This window comes from Aegilops tauschii, chromosome 4 (assembly GCF_002575655.3).
Source record: "Aegilops tauschii subsp. strangulata cultivar AL8/78 chromosome 4, Aet v6.0, whole genome shotgun sequence".
NCBI lineage: Eukaryota > Viridiplantae > Streptophyta > Magnoliopsida > Poales > Poaceae > Aegilops > Aegilops tauschii.
Genome location: NC_053038.3, coordinates 58106836 through 58125252, shown reverse-complemented (window position 1 = coordinate 58125252; position 18417 = coordinate 58106836).

Below are 18417 nucleotides of genomic sequence, written 5' to 3'. Positions count from 1 at the left end.
GTCATTAATGGCCGATTGTATTTGTCGTCAAAAAACATTGGAATCGTTAGTAGCATGAGAAAATGATTTATGGTACTTGCAATAAGAACGCCGTTTCAGCTCGTCAAACGGCGGTATGGTGTGTGATATTCTAATCATCTTATCTTGCAAGAGAGCATCAAATATTTTATCACACTTAGATATATCAAAAGTGAACTTCATCTCATCATCACGATTCTTGCGAATCGGCTTAAGACCATTGCATGTATAGGGTTTGGCCTTTGAGGACCAAACAAACTCATTAGTATAGACATCAACCTCATCGTCCAAATTATCATCATTGTATTCAACCATATGCATTCTAGGACAATCAGTTGTAGGCCTATGAACCTCTTTACTTCGACTCTCTTGAGCCAAAGCTTTTTGTAAGACTTGGTTAATATTCAAAAACTCATAACTTTCTAGCCTCTCTTTAATATGAGTTTTCAAGCCACTAAGAACAAGATCCGCCAAGTCTCTCTCGCTTATCACTAATCTATAACATCGGTTTTTTATACCTCTAAATCTCTTGACATAATCGGTGACCGATTCATCATGTTTTTGCCTAACCGATGTAAGATGTGACAATTTAAGCTCATTATCGCCGCTATAAAAGTAATCATGAAACTTCTGCTCTAATTGCGACCATAAGAGAATTGAACCATGTGGTAAAGCAGCAAACCATGAAAATGCGGTGCCAGTTAAAGATAATGGAAATAAACGCACTTTCAATTCTTCTATGGAACCTGCTTCACCCAACTGTGCTAGATACTGACTCACATGCTCCCAAGTTGTTTGCGTACCCTCACCACTAAATTTAACAAAATCAGGAACCTTATATCCTTGAGGGTACGAAATTGCATCGAAGTGTTCAGGATAAGGCTTTGGTACACACGACTCTTTACTTTCGGCTCGTTTCCGAAAGTTTCTAGAAACATCTTATGCAACTCCTCCCTTTGTTTAGCTAAAATTGGATCCGAGGTAGATGAAGATGTTTGTGGCAATGACATAGGAGCAACCTGAGTACTAGCTATTGGTGCAACTTGTGGGATGGGCGCCGAACCATAATTCGGCGGAAGACCAAACATGATTGCGCCTATGGGTGGTGTGACAAAGTTATTCGGCGTTGAAGCCGAATTGGGCACACTCATAATAGGATTAGGGTATGTAGGTGCAGCCACAAGCTGGTTGGTTTGAGTAGGGTAAAAATTCAACGGCATATTATATTGTTGTTGCATAGGTGGTGCCGATGAAATAGGTAAAATTGGACTAGGGTTTTCAGATATACCAACAGTACCACTAGATGATGGAGGCATATTTTTCTGAGCATTAGCACTAGCCACAAAAGAATTGTATGCCATCACATTACCCTTACTAATAAGACTTTCAATCACAGCCACTTGCTCTGGAGAAAAAACTTTACTCACAGTGATTACATCTTGTTCGTCGATGAGGGGAGGAAAATTGACGTTTCCAACCGGAGTGATGTTGCCTTGAAGGTCCTTCTTGAAACTTGAAAGAAACGCTTCCAAATCCTCCTCCTCGCGCTTCTTTTTGAGCGCCTCAAAAGCCTCTTCACGCTGCTTCTTGTGCGCTTCGTAAGCTTGGCGATGTTCATCCGATAGTTCATCAAGACTGGGCTTAATGATGTTATCGGCGTCAACTTCTGAGGGCTTGGGGAGATTAGACATGGTTGATGATGATTCTTGATCTTTCATCCCCAGCAGAGTCGCCAAAAAGTGACTTCACACACGGACACTTCACCGTGTACCCTCGACGCCGGGGATGATGCACCGCAGCTCACGTCGAAGGAGACCCGTCCGGAAGCGCGGTACGCAAGCAATCCGGCAGGCGCTTTTGTAGACCCGAAACCCCACGCGCCCGGGAGGGACCCCGTCTGGACGCGGCGGCTATGGGCTTCCCTAGGTCGATTTGCTCGCCCCTAGAGCCTAGAGGATCGCTGCCCTTCAACACGAAGAACGAACGAAGAACGAGAGAGAAAGAACAAGGGAGAGATGTAAAAACTAGGGTAAAAAGTAGTATATTGATTTGTCGATTGTGCGTTGTTCAATCGGCCGTCACCTCTCATCTATTTATGAGGCGGCTGGACTTCCCGTACAAGAAAAGGACTAAAATTTCCGTCCAAAACATCAAAAACCCTAACATAACTCGGACAGGAATCTTTGGTAATTTCCCGGACCAACTCGGTCTCACCGATTGGTTCGTTTCGGTCCCACCGAGTGAACGTTGCCAACTCTCTGCATCCTTTTGTAATTTCTCACATCAACTCGGTCTCACCGATTGGTTTGCTTTGGTCCTACCGAGTGAACATTGCCAACTCTCTGGTAAATTTTCGGACCAACTCGGTCTCACCGATCAAGTCAACTCGGTCGGTCTGAAATGACTCTGCAGCTTATGTTTCCGACCTTGTTCTGCCTGCACAGGTTGCATACGAACTCGGATTAAGACGATTTTATAAGTTTCCATCAGAGGCCATCTTGATTGAGTTTTAGGCCTTTCTTTACTCTGGTGTCAAAATGAGCATCTTTGAACTTGTCATAACTTTTGAGTCCGAGCTCCGTTTTAGACCATCTTCATATTCGTCTTGATCTTCAACACAAGTATTTCTCAAATTCACAACTACTCAACTAGCACAACTTTAATATCACTACCTCCATATCTCAAAACAATCATCAAGCATCAAACTTCTCTTAGTATTCAACGCACTTATAAGAAAGTTTTTACTAATCTTGGATGCCTATCATATTAGGACTAATTTCTCAATTTAAGCGAATTACCATGCTGTTTTGTAGGACTCTCAAAATAATATAAGTGAAGCATGACAGAACAATAGTTTCTATAAAACAAAACCACTGCCGTGCTCTAAAAGGATGTAAGTGAAGCACTAGAGCAAATGACAAACTACTCCGAAAGATATAAGTGAAGATCAAAGAGTAGTTGAATAATTATGCAACTATGTGAAGACTATCTAACATTTAAGAATTTCAGATCTTGATATTTTATTCAAACAGCAAGAAAAACAAAATAAAATAAAATGACATTCTAAGAATAGCAAACATCACGTGAAGAAGCAAAAACTTAGGATCAACCGAAACTAACCGATAGTTGTCGAAGAAGAAAGGTCGGATGCCAACCGGGGCATCCCCAAGCTTAGACGCTTGAGACTTCTTGAAATATTATCTTGGGATGCCTTGGGCATCCCCAAGCTTCAGCTTTTGTGTCTCCTTAATTCCTCTCATATCACGGTCTTCCTAAATCTCAAAAGCTTCATCCACACAAAACTCTACAAGGACTCGTGAGATAAGTTAGTATAAACCAATGCAAAACCTTATCACACTCTACTGTAGCAAATCACTAAAAAATTTATTCAACATTGCATACTAAATGCCTCTGCATATTTAATAGTCCTATCCTCAAATAGAATCATTAAAGAAGCAAACATATGCAAACATAACAGCAATCTGCCTAAACAGGACAGTCTATAAAGAATACAGCAAGATCCATACTTCCCTAGCTCCAAAAATTATGAAATAAAATTCCCACTGTAGTAAATTTATCAGAGCTTATTATGCAAAAGGTTTCAACATTTTATCACATTCTTACTTTTCTAGGGAATTTTTGCAACAGCGGTAAACTTTCTGTTTTCAAACAGCAACATGAAGACTTGTAAAATAGGCATAGTAAAGGCTATCAATGCCACTTTTATTGAAATAAAAGATGCAAAACATTGTTCTAAATAACAGCAAGCAAATCCTAACAAAATAAATTGACGCTCCAAGCAAAACACATATCATGTGGTGAATAAAAATATAGCTCCAAGTAAAGTTACCGATGAATGAAGACGAAAGAGGGGATGCCATCCGGGGCATCCCCAAGCTTAGGCTCTTGGTTATCCTTGAATATTACCTTGGGGTGCCTTGGGAATCCCCAAGATTAGGCTCTTGCCACTCCTTATTCCATAGTCCATCGAATCTTTACCCAAAACTTGAAAACTTCACAACACAAAACTCAACAGAAAACTCGTAAGCTCCGTTAGTATAAGAAAATAAATCACCACTTAGGTACTGTTGTGAACTCATTCTACATTCGTAATATCTACTGTGTTCCAACTTCTCTATGGTTCATACCCTCCGATACTACTCATAGATTCATCAAAATAAGCAAACAACACCTAGAAAACAGAATCTGTCAAAAACGGAACAGTCTGTAGTAATCTGCATCAAACGCAAACTTCCGGAACTCATAAAAATCTGCCAAAATAGGAAGACCTAGATAATTTGTTTATTGATCTACTGCAATTGGAATCAGTATTTTATCACGTCCTGGTGATTTTTAACAATTTTTTTCATGAGCAGAAAGTTTCTGTCTTTTTCAGCAAGATCAAATAATTATTATCCAAGAAGATCCTATAGGTCTTACTTGGCACAAACACTAACTAAAACATAAAACCACATCTAACCAGAGACTAGATGATTTATTTATTACTAAGCAGGAACAAAAAGCAAGGAACAAAAATAAAATTGGGTTGCCTCCCAACAAGCGCTTTTTTTAATGCCTTTTTAGCTAGGCATGATGATTTCAAAGATGCTCACATAAAAGATAAGAGTTGAAACATAGCGGGAGCATCATGAAGAATATGACTAGCACATTTAAGTCTAACCCACTTCCTATGCATAGGGATTTTGTGAGCAAACAACTTATGGGAACAATAATCAACTAGCATAGGAAGGCAAAACAAGCATAACTTCAAGATTTTAAGCACATAGAGAGGAAACTTCATATTATTGAAACTCCTACAAGCATGTATTCCTCCCTCATAATAATTTTCAGTAGCATCATGAATGAATTCAACCATATAACCAGCACATAAAGCATTCTTTTCATGATCTACTTGCATAGAAATTTTACTACTCTCCACATAAGCAAATTTATTCTCATCAATAGTAGTGGGAGCAAACTCAACAAAATAACTATCATGTGAAACATAATCCAATTGAAAATTAAAATCATGATGACAAGTTTCATGGTTATGTTTATTGTTTATAGCATATGTGTCATCACAATAATCATCATAAATAGGAGGCATGCTTTCATCATAATAAATTTGCTCATCAAAACTTGGGGGACAAAAAATATCATCTTCATCAAACATAGCATCCCCAAGCTTCTGGCTTTGCATATCATTAGCATCATGGGTATTCCACGAATTCATACTAACAGCATTGCAGTCATGCTCATCATTCACATATTTTATGCCTAGCATTCTATGTAATTCTTCTTCTAGTACTTGAGCACAATTTTCCTTCCCATCATTTTCACGAAAGACATTAAAAAGATGAAGCATATGAGGCACCCCTTAATTCCATTTTTTTGTACTTTTCTTTTATAAACTAAACTAGTGATAAAACAAGAAACAAAAAGATTCGATTGCAAGATCTAAAGATATACCTTCAAGTACTCACCTCCCCGGCAACGGCGCCAGAAAAGAGCTTGATGTCTACTACACAACCTTCTTCTTGTAGACGTTGTTGGGCCTCCAAGTGCAGAGGTTTGTAGGACAGTAGCAAATTTCCCTCAAGTGGATGACCTAAGGTTTATCAATCTGTGGGAGGCGTAGGATGAAGATGGTCTCTCTCAAGCAACCCTGCAACCAAATAACAAAGAGTCTCTTGTGTCCCCAACACACCCAATACAATGGTAAATTGTATAGGTGCACTAGTTCGGCGAAGAGATGGTGATGCAAGTGCAATATGGATAGTAGATAAAGGTTTTTCTAATCTGAAAATATAAAAACAGCAAGGTAACAAGCGATAAAAAGTGAGCACAAACGATATTGCAATGCTAGGAAACAAGGCCTAGGGTTCATACTTTCACTAGTGCAAGTTCTCTCAAGAATAATAACATAATTGAATCATATAACTATCCCTCAACATGCAACAAAGAGTCACTCCAAAGTCACTAATAACGTAGAACAAACGAAGAGATTATGGTAGGGTACGAAACCACCTCAAAGTTATCCTTTCTGATCGATCTATTCAAGAGTCCGTAGTAAAATAACACGAAGCTATTCTTTCCGTTCAATCTATCATAGAGTCCGTACTAGAATAACACCTTAAAACACAAATCAACCAAAACCCTAATGTCACCTAGATACTCCAATGTCACCTCAAGTATTCGTGGGTATGATTATACAATATGCATCACACAATCTCAGATTCATCTATTCAACCAACACAAAGAATTTCAAAGAGTGCCCCAAAGTTTCTACCGGAGAGTCAAGACAAAAACGTGTGCCGACCCCTATGCATAGATTCCCAAGGTCACGGAACCCGCAAGTTCATCATCAAAACATACATCAAGTGGATCAATAGAATACTCCATTGTCACCACGGGTATCCCATGCAAGACATACATCAAGTGTTCTCAAATCCTTAAAGACTCAATCCAATAAGATAACTTCGACGGGAAAACTCAATCCATTACAAGAGAGTAGAGGGGGAGAAACATCATAAGATCCAACTATAATAGCAAAGCTCGCGATACATCAAGATCGTACCACCTCAAGAACACGAGAGAGAGATCAAACACATAGCTACTGGTACATACACTCAGCCCCGAGGGTGAACTACTCCCTCCTCATCATGGAGAGCGCCGGGATGATGAAGATGGCCACCGGTGAGGGATCCCCCCTCCGGCAGGGTGCCGGAACAGGGTCCCGATTGATTTTTGGTGGCTACAGAGGCTTGCGGCGGCGGAACTCCCGATCTATTGTGTTCCTCGATGTTTTTAGGGTATATGGATATATATATAGGCGAAATAAGTCGGTCAGGGGAGCCACGAGGGGCCCACGAGGGTGGGGGCGTGCCCAGGGGGCAGGCGCGCCTCCCTGCCTCGTGGCCACCTCGAAGCTTCCCTGATGTCTACTCCAAGTCTCCTGGATTGCTTCCGTTCCAAAAATAATTCGCCCGAAGGTTTCATTCTGTGACGCCCAGATAATTAGGCTACAGTAATCCCACATTAATGATGCCATGTCACTTCGATTACTGTTGCAAATCTTGCGTTAGTTCAAAACCGAATCAAATTTCAAATTCAAAGTCAAGTAAATCAATTAAAGTTTTCACAAGTCAAAACTAAAATGTTCTTAATGTGACGAATAAATCATGGATAATATTGGTGGAGAAACAACATCTTTATAAAATAATTAAATACCCTAAAGTGATTAAAACAACAGCAAAAACAATTATTTATACTCCTATTATATGTTATAAAATACTAAACTATGTTAACTAGGTGCCCAAGTTATTGTGGTAGTGGTATATTTAATGATATTATTTTAGGTGCTATTTGAATGCTTTATAAAACTAAAACAAATTGGGAAATGAAATTAAAACAGAAAAAAAGGAAAAGACTAAACAAAGAAATAAAGTAAAACAAGAGAAAAGAGAAAAGCCCACCCCCACTGGGCCAGATGACCTAGCCAGCCCATCTGGCCCTAACCAGCCCAGCCGCCCCTCCATAACCCCCTCACCCGTAACCCTAGCCCATCCACCCCCCCCCCCCCAAGATCCCCCACTCTCCCTCGTCTGCCCTCCCCCCACCTCTCGATCCCGACCTGGATCGGGAAGGGGGGTTCAAACCCGGCTCCGCCCCCGACGCCCTTCGCCATCCACCGCCGCCCAGAGCGCTGCCTCGACCACGCCGCCTCGCCTCTGACGCCGCTGGACCACATCGCCGACGCCGGAGCGCCACCCCCACCCGGACCTCGCCATCGTCCTCCCCTGCGTCGCGACGTCCCCGGCCTCCTCCCCGCGCTCCATTGCCCTTTCCCTACGGCCCCTGTGAGCCTCCGCCTCCTCCTCTCCTCCTTTTGTCTCGCACACGCGCTCACGGCCGCGGCATCGTCCCTCGCGCGCACACACGTCGTTCCGCACGCGCACGCCACCCGCGCACTGCGTCCCCTCCCCGCACCCGCTCGCGCTCCGCCGCGACGTCCACGGCCTCCGCCCGCACCTCGCGCCTTGACCGCGCCCCGCCACGCCTACCACGCCCGCCTCCGCGTGCCTTTGCGTCCAGCCACGCCCGTGCCTCGCCACTGCTTGCCGTGGCTTGCCCGCCGTCGCCCGCCTCTGCCGCTAGCTCCGGCACCGCCGCCCCGTCGCCGTCCTTGGCCTCACCCCGTCCACCGCGGCTCGCCCCCCCCACTTGCCGGCGTTCTAGCTGCCGGCGCCCACGCCGCGGGCTGCGTCCGGGGTTCGGCCTCAGGCACGGGCACCACGCCCGCACCCAGCGCCCGCACACGCTATGGCCCCTGTGCCAATGACATGGGGGGCCCACGCCCCAGAACGTCTATTAAAAAAGGATAAAAAAATTAATTAATACAAATGAATTAATAAAATTAATTAATTAAGTTAATTAATCTTGTTTAATTAATCTAATTAACTAGTTAGTCTAATTAAACAGTAATTAGTTTAGCTAATTCCTAATAATCTAAACAGAGAATGACAGGTGGGTCCCACTGGACCCACATGTCAGTTTGACCAGTCAACACCTCTGTTGACTGCTGACGTCAGTGTGCACTATTCTAGATAATGTTGAATTAAATTAATTAAATAAATTATAAAATGATTTAAAACTTTAGAAAATCATATAAAATAAACCGTAGCTCGGATGAAAACACTTTCTACATGGAAGTTGCTCAGAACGACGACGCAACTTTCCCCCTCCGGTTCATCTGTGCGAAAACGCGAAACACTCGGAATACTTTCCCGGATGTTTCCCCCCTTCGCCGGTACCACCTCCTACCGCGTTAGGCACACCTAGCACCGCGCATTGACATGTCTTCCATCGTCATGCTTATGTTTGCATTATATTTATTGTTTCTTCCCCCTCTTCTCTCGTTAGACACCGAGACCGACGCCGCTGCTACCCAGTACGACTACAGTGTTGACGACCCCTCCTTCTTGCCAAAGCAACGAGGCAAGCCCCCACCCCTTGATCACCAGATATCGCCTATTCTTCTATATACTCTTGCATTAGAGTAGTGTAGCATGTTACTGCTTTCCGTTAATCCTATTCTGCTGCATAGCCTGTCTTTGCCACTACTGTTGTTACCTTTACCTGCAAACCTACATGCTTAGTATAGGATGCTAGTTTTCCATCAGTGGCCCTACATTCTTGTCCGTATGTTGTGCTATACTATCGGGCCGTGATCACTTGGGAGGTGATCACGGGTATATACTTATATACTTTATACATGATACATGTGGTGACTAAAGTCGGGTCGGCTCGAGGAGTACCCGCGAGTGATTCACGGATTGGGGGCCGAAAGGACCTTTGTCCTGACGGCCCTCTGGGTGGATCTTTGTGGCAGAGCGACTGGGCAGGTTGAGACTACCTAGGTGAGAGGTGGGCCTGGCCCTGGTCGGCGTCCGCGGTTACTTCAAAATAACACGCTTAACGAGTTCTTGGTATTTGATCTGAGTCTGGCCATTTGGTCTATACGCACTAACCAACTACGTGGGAAAGATATGGGCACTCGACGTCGTGGTATCTGCCGAAGCCTTCGTGACGTCAGCGACTGAGCGGCGCGCGCCAGATTGGACCGTGTAACGTGACTTCCTTTGAAATGGAGGTTGCTAGGTCTGCTTCCTGCCGCCCACGCAACGTGCAGGTGTGCAATGGGCGATGGGCCCAGACCCCTGCGCGCTTAGGATTAGATCGGCGTGCTGACCTCTCTGTTGTGCGTAGGTAGGGCTGCGACGTGTTGATCTTCCGCGGCCGGGCATGACCCAGAAAAGTGTGTCCGGCCAAATGGGACCGAGCGTGTTGGGTTATGTGGTGCACCCCTGCAGGGAAGTTTATCTATTCGAATAGTCGCGTCCCTCGGTAAAAGGACGACCCGAAGTTGTACCTTGACCTTATGACAACTAGAACCTGATACTTAATAAAACCCAGCCTTCCAAGTGCCAGATATAACCCGGTGATCGCTCTCTAACAGGGCGACGAGGAGGGGATCGCCGGGTAGGTTTATGCTATATGATGCTACTTGGTGAACTTACCATCTACTCTCTCCTACATGCTGCAAGATGGAGGTGGCCAGAAGCGTAGTCTTCGACAGGATTAGCTATCCCCCTCTTATTCTGGCATTCTGCAGTTCAGTCCACCGATATGGTCCTTTACACATATACCCATTCATATGTAGTGTAGCTCCTTGCTTGCGAGTACTTTGGATGAGTACTCACGGTTGCCTTTCTCCCTCTTTTTCCCCTTTCCTTCTACCTGGTTGTCGCAACCAGATGCCGAAGCCCAGGAGCCAGACGCCACCGTCGACGACGACTCCTACTACACCGGAGGTGCCTACTACTACGTGCAGCCCGCTGACGACGACCAGGAGTAGTTAGGATGATCCCAGGCAGGAGGCCTACGCCTCTTTCGATCTGTATCCCAGTTTGTGCTAGCCATCTTATGGCAACTTGTTTAACTTATGTCTGTACTCAGATATTGTTGCTTCCGCTGCATCGTCTATGATCGAGCACTTGTATTCGAGCCTCGAGGCCCCTGGCTTGTATTATGATGCTTGTATGACTTATTTTAATTTTAGAGTTGTGTTGTGATATCTTCCCGTGTCCCTGATCTTGATCGTACATGTTTGCGTGTATGATTAGTGTACGATTGAATCGGGGGCGTCACAAGTTGGTATCAGAGCCGACTGCCTGTAGGAATCCCCCTTCCACACTCCTTGGCCGAAGTCGAGTCTAGTCATTGCAAAACTTTTACTAACATGGCTGTGTGCCTTACGGGCCCACGTCGCCATTGGGTGGTATTAGGATCTTTTACTCCTCGATCTTTACTCTGGGACTCTGAGCTCTCTTCTATTCAGGTTAAATGATTTTGCTAAAATCAAAACTAACTTTAGGTTCTCGAAAGTACTTTCTCCCGGAGAGCCCCTCACTTCAGATGATCGCCTGCTGCACTAGAAGATTCTGAAGTTACTCTACGATGTTCTCTCGACTCTTTGTGCCATCGCATTTGCGATTTCCTTCCACCGTCAACCCCTATGAAAACTGCATACACTTGCCATTCATACAATCATTCCCCGTTGATCTTGTTATTACAAGATGTCCCGAAATACTCTGTATTGTCCCGAGAATCCTTTGAGCTTACTTCCTTGCAGTTCTTTACCACATGAATACCCCTACGGATAATTCCTCTCACATATCGAGTATCCATTCATCCACAGTTCATTCCTGTATTTCACGAAAGTCTTCGAAATACCATTCGTTCTTCTAGAAATCCTTGACATCCTAATGCTCTTGAAATCCTTGCTTACTAGCCCACTTTTCCTTTGATGAAATGCGAACACAAACTTCAGGCATCCAAGAAAGAAGTAAAGATCTAGCATTATGATTAATCCCATAAGTTTGGTAATCATATTGGCATTCTTTGTCATTATCATTTTGAGTCTGTTGATTCAGTATGTTGTGAATGCTCGCAATCCTCAACCAGATCCTAGTATTCATCCTTCCGGCTCAGGCGTCATTTTGAACATGAGATGGTCCTCGACCAATCAAGTTGTCGTCGAATGTACCCCTAAGTCTATTCAATTTATCCATCCTTAATCAAAGCGTTTGCTTTTGATCCCTTGATTTGGAAAATCTTAATTCCTTTACATTTGAGCTCTGAATTAGTCAGTTGTTTCTACAATCCGATATCCTTGCATTCTCTCTTCTTCTGGTTGAGTACCGATACTCACCTCAGATCCCTTGTGGACCATCTGGTCCTCTGTTGGATTATTATCCGACAGTGTCCTTCATATTCAAATAACCTTGTGAGTCTTTCCACGGATATATAAAGCCTTGGGTAAATTGTATCCTCTGTTTTCTCAACCATGCTCTGTTTTCGAGCTGGTGGTATTTACTATTGAAGCTTGTGGTATATGTTTCCACGATACCCTGACGGGTTGAACCTATGCCTTCCTTAATATGTGTGAACTCGGAAGTTTTCACGAGTCATACTCATCTGGTATTTCACCAGGTAAAACTTTCAACACTAATGCCTTTATCAAGGCGAGAAGTGAATGGAAGGTTATACATTGAAGAAGTGGGAGTCGACCTTGAACCTTGCGTTCATGCCCATGGACACGATGTATAACTTATCATGGAAGCTGCTCGTAAAAATAATTACCCCCCTTGTTATAAGTTCATCTTGTATCCGTGGTTCGATCATTTATGATCGTGGTTTCCGACCATGTTCTCCTTTAAATACCATTTCTTGGACAAGTTAAATCACTTGTCTTCTGCAGGTCAATACGCTTGCCCAACCTCTATTATGATCTACCTTTGAGTATTACCCCTGGTATCTCGAGGATATCTTACCATTGCACTACATCTTATAAACTTTGATGAAGTACTACCTTACCTTGTCTTTGTCACTTCATGGGTTCTGGGTTGTTTGTCGACCGAGAACACCGATAAGTGAATCGATTCCGCACTCCGATTCAATAACTCTTAAGTAATGTTCGTTGCTTACGAGTTTAATAATCCTTCAAGTCATTCCTAGCCTGATCGGCTATACCATTATCATGCCAAATTTTAACTGTGCTACCTAGTCCTTCTTCCCAGAGCACAAAATTTCGATGATGAGCTAACCTTACATCGATCTTCCTCGTCATATCAGTTCGCCTTGAACAACAAGCTTGATTTCAAGTTTGTGTCATACCCATGGTCCCAATAACCTTCTGCTTCATCATTCCTTTGACTTGATGTCGTCGCTGATTGATTACATCTTCATGAAATCTCTCGACAAATGTGTCGTGATCATCATCAACCTTATGAGCTCTTCCAGGATATCGATTGAGTTCATGATGAGAAATACCATCCTTGCCCTCGATGATTTGTGTTATCATCGACCACTTTATTGCCTTCCCACCAACACAAGCTTGTTCGCGTTTGGTGTTATACCTTGAGTTCCTTGCTATCCAGCAATTGTTCTTCTTTACCTTGGAACATTAACATCTCTTTTGTCCTCAATGTTGTGAGAATTCCACCACCTCTTAAGAATTCTTGGTATGGTGATACTTCTCACCATCACCATTCTTTCTTGGGTCCTCGTGTTGATTCCAACCGGGGTACCAACAAGTGAGCGGTGCTGTTTGGATTCTGCCCTTCTAGCAACCCTATTGCTTTGAAGTTAATGGTCGGCCGTTCATTCTTAGACTATTGATTATTGAATCACCATTCCGATGTTGGTCGTGCAACCCAGCCCATATTTCGGGTGCACCTTTCAACCAATGTATAATTGTGTATGTTTTCCTCGAGCATACATCATTATACCATTTGATCTGACAAATGTTATCTCCTTGTTCACATAGTTGTGGAAATCCATCTTTTGTTAATTTCGATGAATTGTCGCTGATTCCATCAGCCACCTCCTCACTCTCTCGTTGGTTTACTGATGAACTGTTGTTTCGGAACTCGCTTCCATAGTTCATTTCCCGAGAATCTTACAATGTCATCTCGTCAAATTGTGCCGCACCTTTTCTTCTCAGGCATCCTAAGTCTGAGGTATCGTGACACCAATCAGATATGAATCTCGGTCAGATGTGATGGTTGGAACATATTTCCAAGAGTTATAATGTTGGTCTTTATATGACCCGTAAGCTTATGTCATGCACAGCGCACCTGACCGGAGGACCTAGTGTTATAGTTTCCTTTTTAACTAGGTTAACCATTTTTCAATGAGGAAATTGAATGCCTTGTTTAATAAGTTATCCTGGTGGATCCTTTGTATATCCAAAGTCTGACCTTTGCTTGAAGACCATGTCAATGCTATCTTGAAGCATGTCTGTGGTACTCCGATTTTCAACAAGAACATTTGAAGGCCAATGCTAAATGTTTCTTGCTCAATTATCCAAACACCGTTGCCTAGGTAATGTCATGAATTTCTCTCCCCTTACCTAAAGGGTTTTCTACGTTATATCCCGTCATGGATATCCTGCTCTGCTTGCCCTTGGGAAGGATATACCCCTGAAATATGTGTTTACACACATTTTCCTTTCCATTGTACTGATTAATCTAATGATCACCTTTTCCTTTCCATTATTTTGTTTAATATTTCTTGTGATCTATATGATCTAAGCAGTAATAATTCACTGCTTATGTAAACACCTCGGTGTACTACTCTGTCAATAAGACCCTGTTACTATTGTTGATGACATTCCGGTAGCCACCAATGGACGAGAACCTTGCCTATTGGTCCGCCTTGTTCAACGAGCAGGAAAATGGTTCTCTTCGTCCCTCGCCCTTGGTACCAATGTTGTTGCCAACATAACTGGCAGACTACCCTCTGACCGGCCTTGCTATCGTGACCGTGCAAGATGTCAGCGCCTTCCCTATTTTTAACCCACATGGTGGGCCCATAACCCACAGTTCCACAGGATCGAAACCTGACTCTCCTGTACACCCATGTTGCCAAAGTTATTCATCATGCTTGACGTCGTATGTAATTCACGGGCCACCTTCCTAGTGATCTATTCTGATATCAGGCGCAAAACTATTTGTCGTTGCTCTGGACCCCTTTCACACTTCGTTCAGGCTTCTAACGATTTCCTACCCGCTTAAAACTTCTCATGGTACCTTCTTACTTTGCTCTCGAAATTTTCTTAAGTTTCAGTTCGAGAGTGACTTTTTGTCACCTTCCCCCGATGTTAGCTACCAAGTAGTCAACCTTGCAGAGGTCCGTTCTTCCGGAATAACCACCATTTATTCCTTCGGAAGTACGATGCAGTTCCCGAAGAAAGGATGGCGACTTCATCATGATGACATGAAGCAGAGAAATGGAGACATCGACGTAATGGATCGACCTCTTCGAGAAGAGCAACCAAGACAGAGAGGATTTGTTAGAATTTCGTAACCAGATCTTTCCCCTTACTCCCCCTCCTAAATCTCGGGATGAGATTTCTTGTAGTGGAGGAGAATTGTGACGCCCGGATAATTAGGCTACAGTAATCCCACATTAATGATGCCACGTCACTTCGATTACTGTTGCAAATCTCGCGTTAGTTCAAAACCGAATCAAATTTCAAATTCAAATTCAAGTAAATCAATTAAAGTTTTCAAAAGTCAAAACTAAAATGTTCTTAATGTGACGAATAAATCATGGATAATATTGGTGGAGAAACAACATCTTTATAAAATAATTAAATACCCTAAAGTGATTAAAACAACAGCAAAAACAATTATTTATACTCCTATTATATGTTATAAAATACTAAACTATGTTAACTAGGTGCCAAAGTTATTGTGGCAGTGGTATAATTAATGATATTATTTTAGGTGCTATTTGAATGCTTTATAAAACTAAAACAAATTGGGAAATGAAATTAAAACAGGAAAAAAGGAAAAGACTAAACAAAGAAATAAAGTAAAACAAGAGAAAAGAGAAAAGCCCCCCCCCCCACTGGGCCAGACGACCTAGCCAGCCCATCTGGCCCTAACCGGCCCAGCCGCCCCTCCATAACCCCCTCACCCGTAACCCTAGCCCAACCACCCTCCCCCCACGATCCCCCCACTCTCCCTCGTCTGCCCCCTACCTCTCGATCCCGATCTGGATCGGGAAGGGGGGATCGAACCCGGCTCCGCCCCCGACGACCTTCGCCGTCCACCGCCGCCCGCCGCCCGGAGCGCTGCCTCGACCACCCCCGCCCGCCTCTGACGCCGCTGGACCACATCGCGGACGCCGAAGCGCCACCCCCACCCGGACCTCGACGTCGTCCTCCCCTGCGTCGCGACGTCCCCGGCTTCCTCCCCGCGCTCCATTGCCCTTTCCCTACGGCCCCTGTGAGCCTCCTCCTCCTCCTCTCCTCCTTCTGTCTCGCGCACGCGCTCTAGGCCACGGCATCGTAACGCGCGCGCGCAGACGTCGTTCCGCACGCGCCCGCCGCCCGCGCACTGCGTCCCCTCCCCGCGCCCGCTCGCGCTCCGCCGCGACGTCCACCTCCTCCGCCCGCCCCTCGCGCCTTGACCGCCCCCCGCCACGCCTACCACGCCCGCCTAAGCGTGCCTTTGCGTCCAGCCACGCCCGCGCCTCGCCACTGCTTGCCGTGGCTCGCCCGCCGTCGCCCGCCTCTGCCGCTAGCTCCGACACCGCCGCCCCGTCGCCGTCCCTGGCCTCGCCCCGTCCACCGCGGCTCGCCCCCCCCACTGGCCGGCGTTCTGGCTGCCGGTGCCCACGCCACGGGCTGCGTCCGGGGCCAGCCCCGTTCGGCCTCAGGCACGGGCACCACGCCCGCACCCAGCGCCCGCACACGCTATGGCCCCTGTGCCAATGACATGGGGGGCCCACGCCCCAGAACGTCTATTAAAAAAGGATAAAAAATTAATAAATAAAAATAAAAATGAATTAATAAAATTAATTATTAATTGATTAATTAAGTTAGTTAATCCCATTTAATTAATCTAATTAACTAGTTAGCCTAATTAAACAGTAATTAGTTTAGCTAATTCCTAATTAATCTAAACAGAGAATGACAGGTGGGTCCCACTGGACCCACATGTCAGTTTGACCAGTCAACACCTCTGTTGACTACTGACATCATGATGACATCAGCGTGCACTATTCTGGATAATGTTGAATTAAATTAATTAAATAAATTTTAAAATGATTTAAAACTTTAGTAAATCATATAAAATAAACCGTAGCTCAGATGAAAATACTTTCTACATGGAAGTTGCTCAGAACGACGAGACGAATCGGGATACGTAGCCCGTTCGTCCGCCACACATCCCTAGCATAGCAAACATGCAACTTTCCCCCTCCGGTTCATTTGTCCGAAAACGCGAAACACCGGGAATACTTTCCCGGATGTTTCCCCCCTTCGCCGGTACCACCTCCTACCGCGTTAGGGCACACCTAGCACCGCGCATTGACATGTCTTCCATTGTCATGCTTATGTTTGCATTCTATTTATTGTTTCTTCCCCCTCTTCTCTCGTTAGACACCGAGACCGACGCCGCTGCTACCCAGTACGACTACGGTGTTGACGACCCCTCCTTCTTGCCAAAGCAATGAGGCAAGCCCCCCCCCCCTTGATCACCAGATATCGCCTATTCTTCTCTATACAATTGCATTAGAGTAGTGTACATGTTACTGCTTTCCGTTAATCCTATTCTGCTGCATAGCCTATCTTTGCCACTACTGTTGTTACCTTTACCTGCAATCCTACATGCTTAGTATAGGATGCTAGTTTTCCATCAGTGGCCCTACATTCTTGTCCGTCTGCTGTGCTATACTATCGGGCCGTGATCACGGGTATATACTTATATACTTTATACATGATACATGTGGTGACTAAAGTCGGGTCGGCTCGAGGAGTACCCGCGAGTGATTCATGGATTGGGGGCTGAAAGGACCTTTGTCCCGACGGCCCTCTGGGTGGATCTTTGTGGCGGAGCGACAGGGCAGGTTGAGACTACCTAGGTGAGAGGTGGGCCTGGCCCTGGTCGGCGTCCGCGGTTACTTCAAAATAACACGCTTAACGAGTTCTTGGTATTTGATCTGAGTCTGGCCATTTGGTCTATACGCACTAACCAACTACGTGGAAAAGATATGGGCACTCGACGTCGTGGTATCAGCCGAAGCCTTCGTGATGTCAGCGACTGAGCGGCGCGCGCCAGATTGGACCGCGTAACGTGACTTCCTTTGAAATGGAGGTTGCTAGGTCTGCTTCCGGCCACCCACGCAACGTGCAGGTGTGCAATGGGCGATGGGCCCAGACCCCTGCGTGCTTAGGATTAGACCGGCGTGCTGACCTCTCTGTTGTGCCTAGGTAGGGCTGCGACAAGTTGATCTTCCGCGGCCGGGCATGACCCAGAAAAGTGTGTCCGGCCAAATGGGATCGAGCGTGTTGGGTTATGTGGTGCACCCCTGCAGGGAAGTTTATCTATTCGAATAGTCGCGTCCCTCGGTAAAAGGACGACCCGAAGTTGTACCTTGACCTTATGACAACTAGAACCGGATACTTAATAAAACCCACCCTTCCAAGTGCCAGATATAACCCGGTGATCGCTCTCTAACAGGGCGACGAGGAGGGGATCGCCGGGTAGGTTTATGCTATACGATGCTACTTGGTGAACTTACCATCTACTCTCTCCTACATGCTGCAAGTTGGAGGTGGCCAGAAGCGTAGTCTTCGACAGGATTAGCTATCCCCCTCTTATTCTGGCATTCTGCAGTTCAGTCCACCGATATGGTCCTTTACACATATACCCATGCATATGTAGTGTAGCTCCTTGCTTGCGAGTACTTTGGATGAGTACTCACGGTTGCCTTTCTCCCTCTTTTCCCCCTTTCCCTTCTACCTGATTGTCGCAACCAGATGCC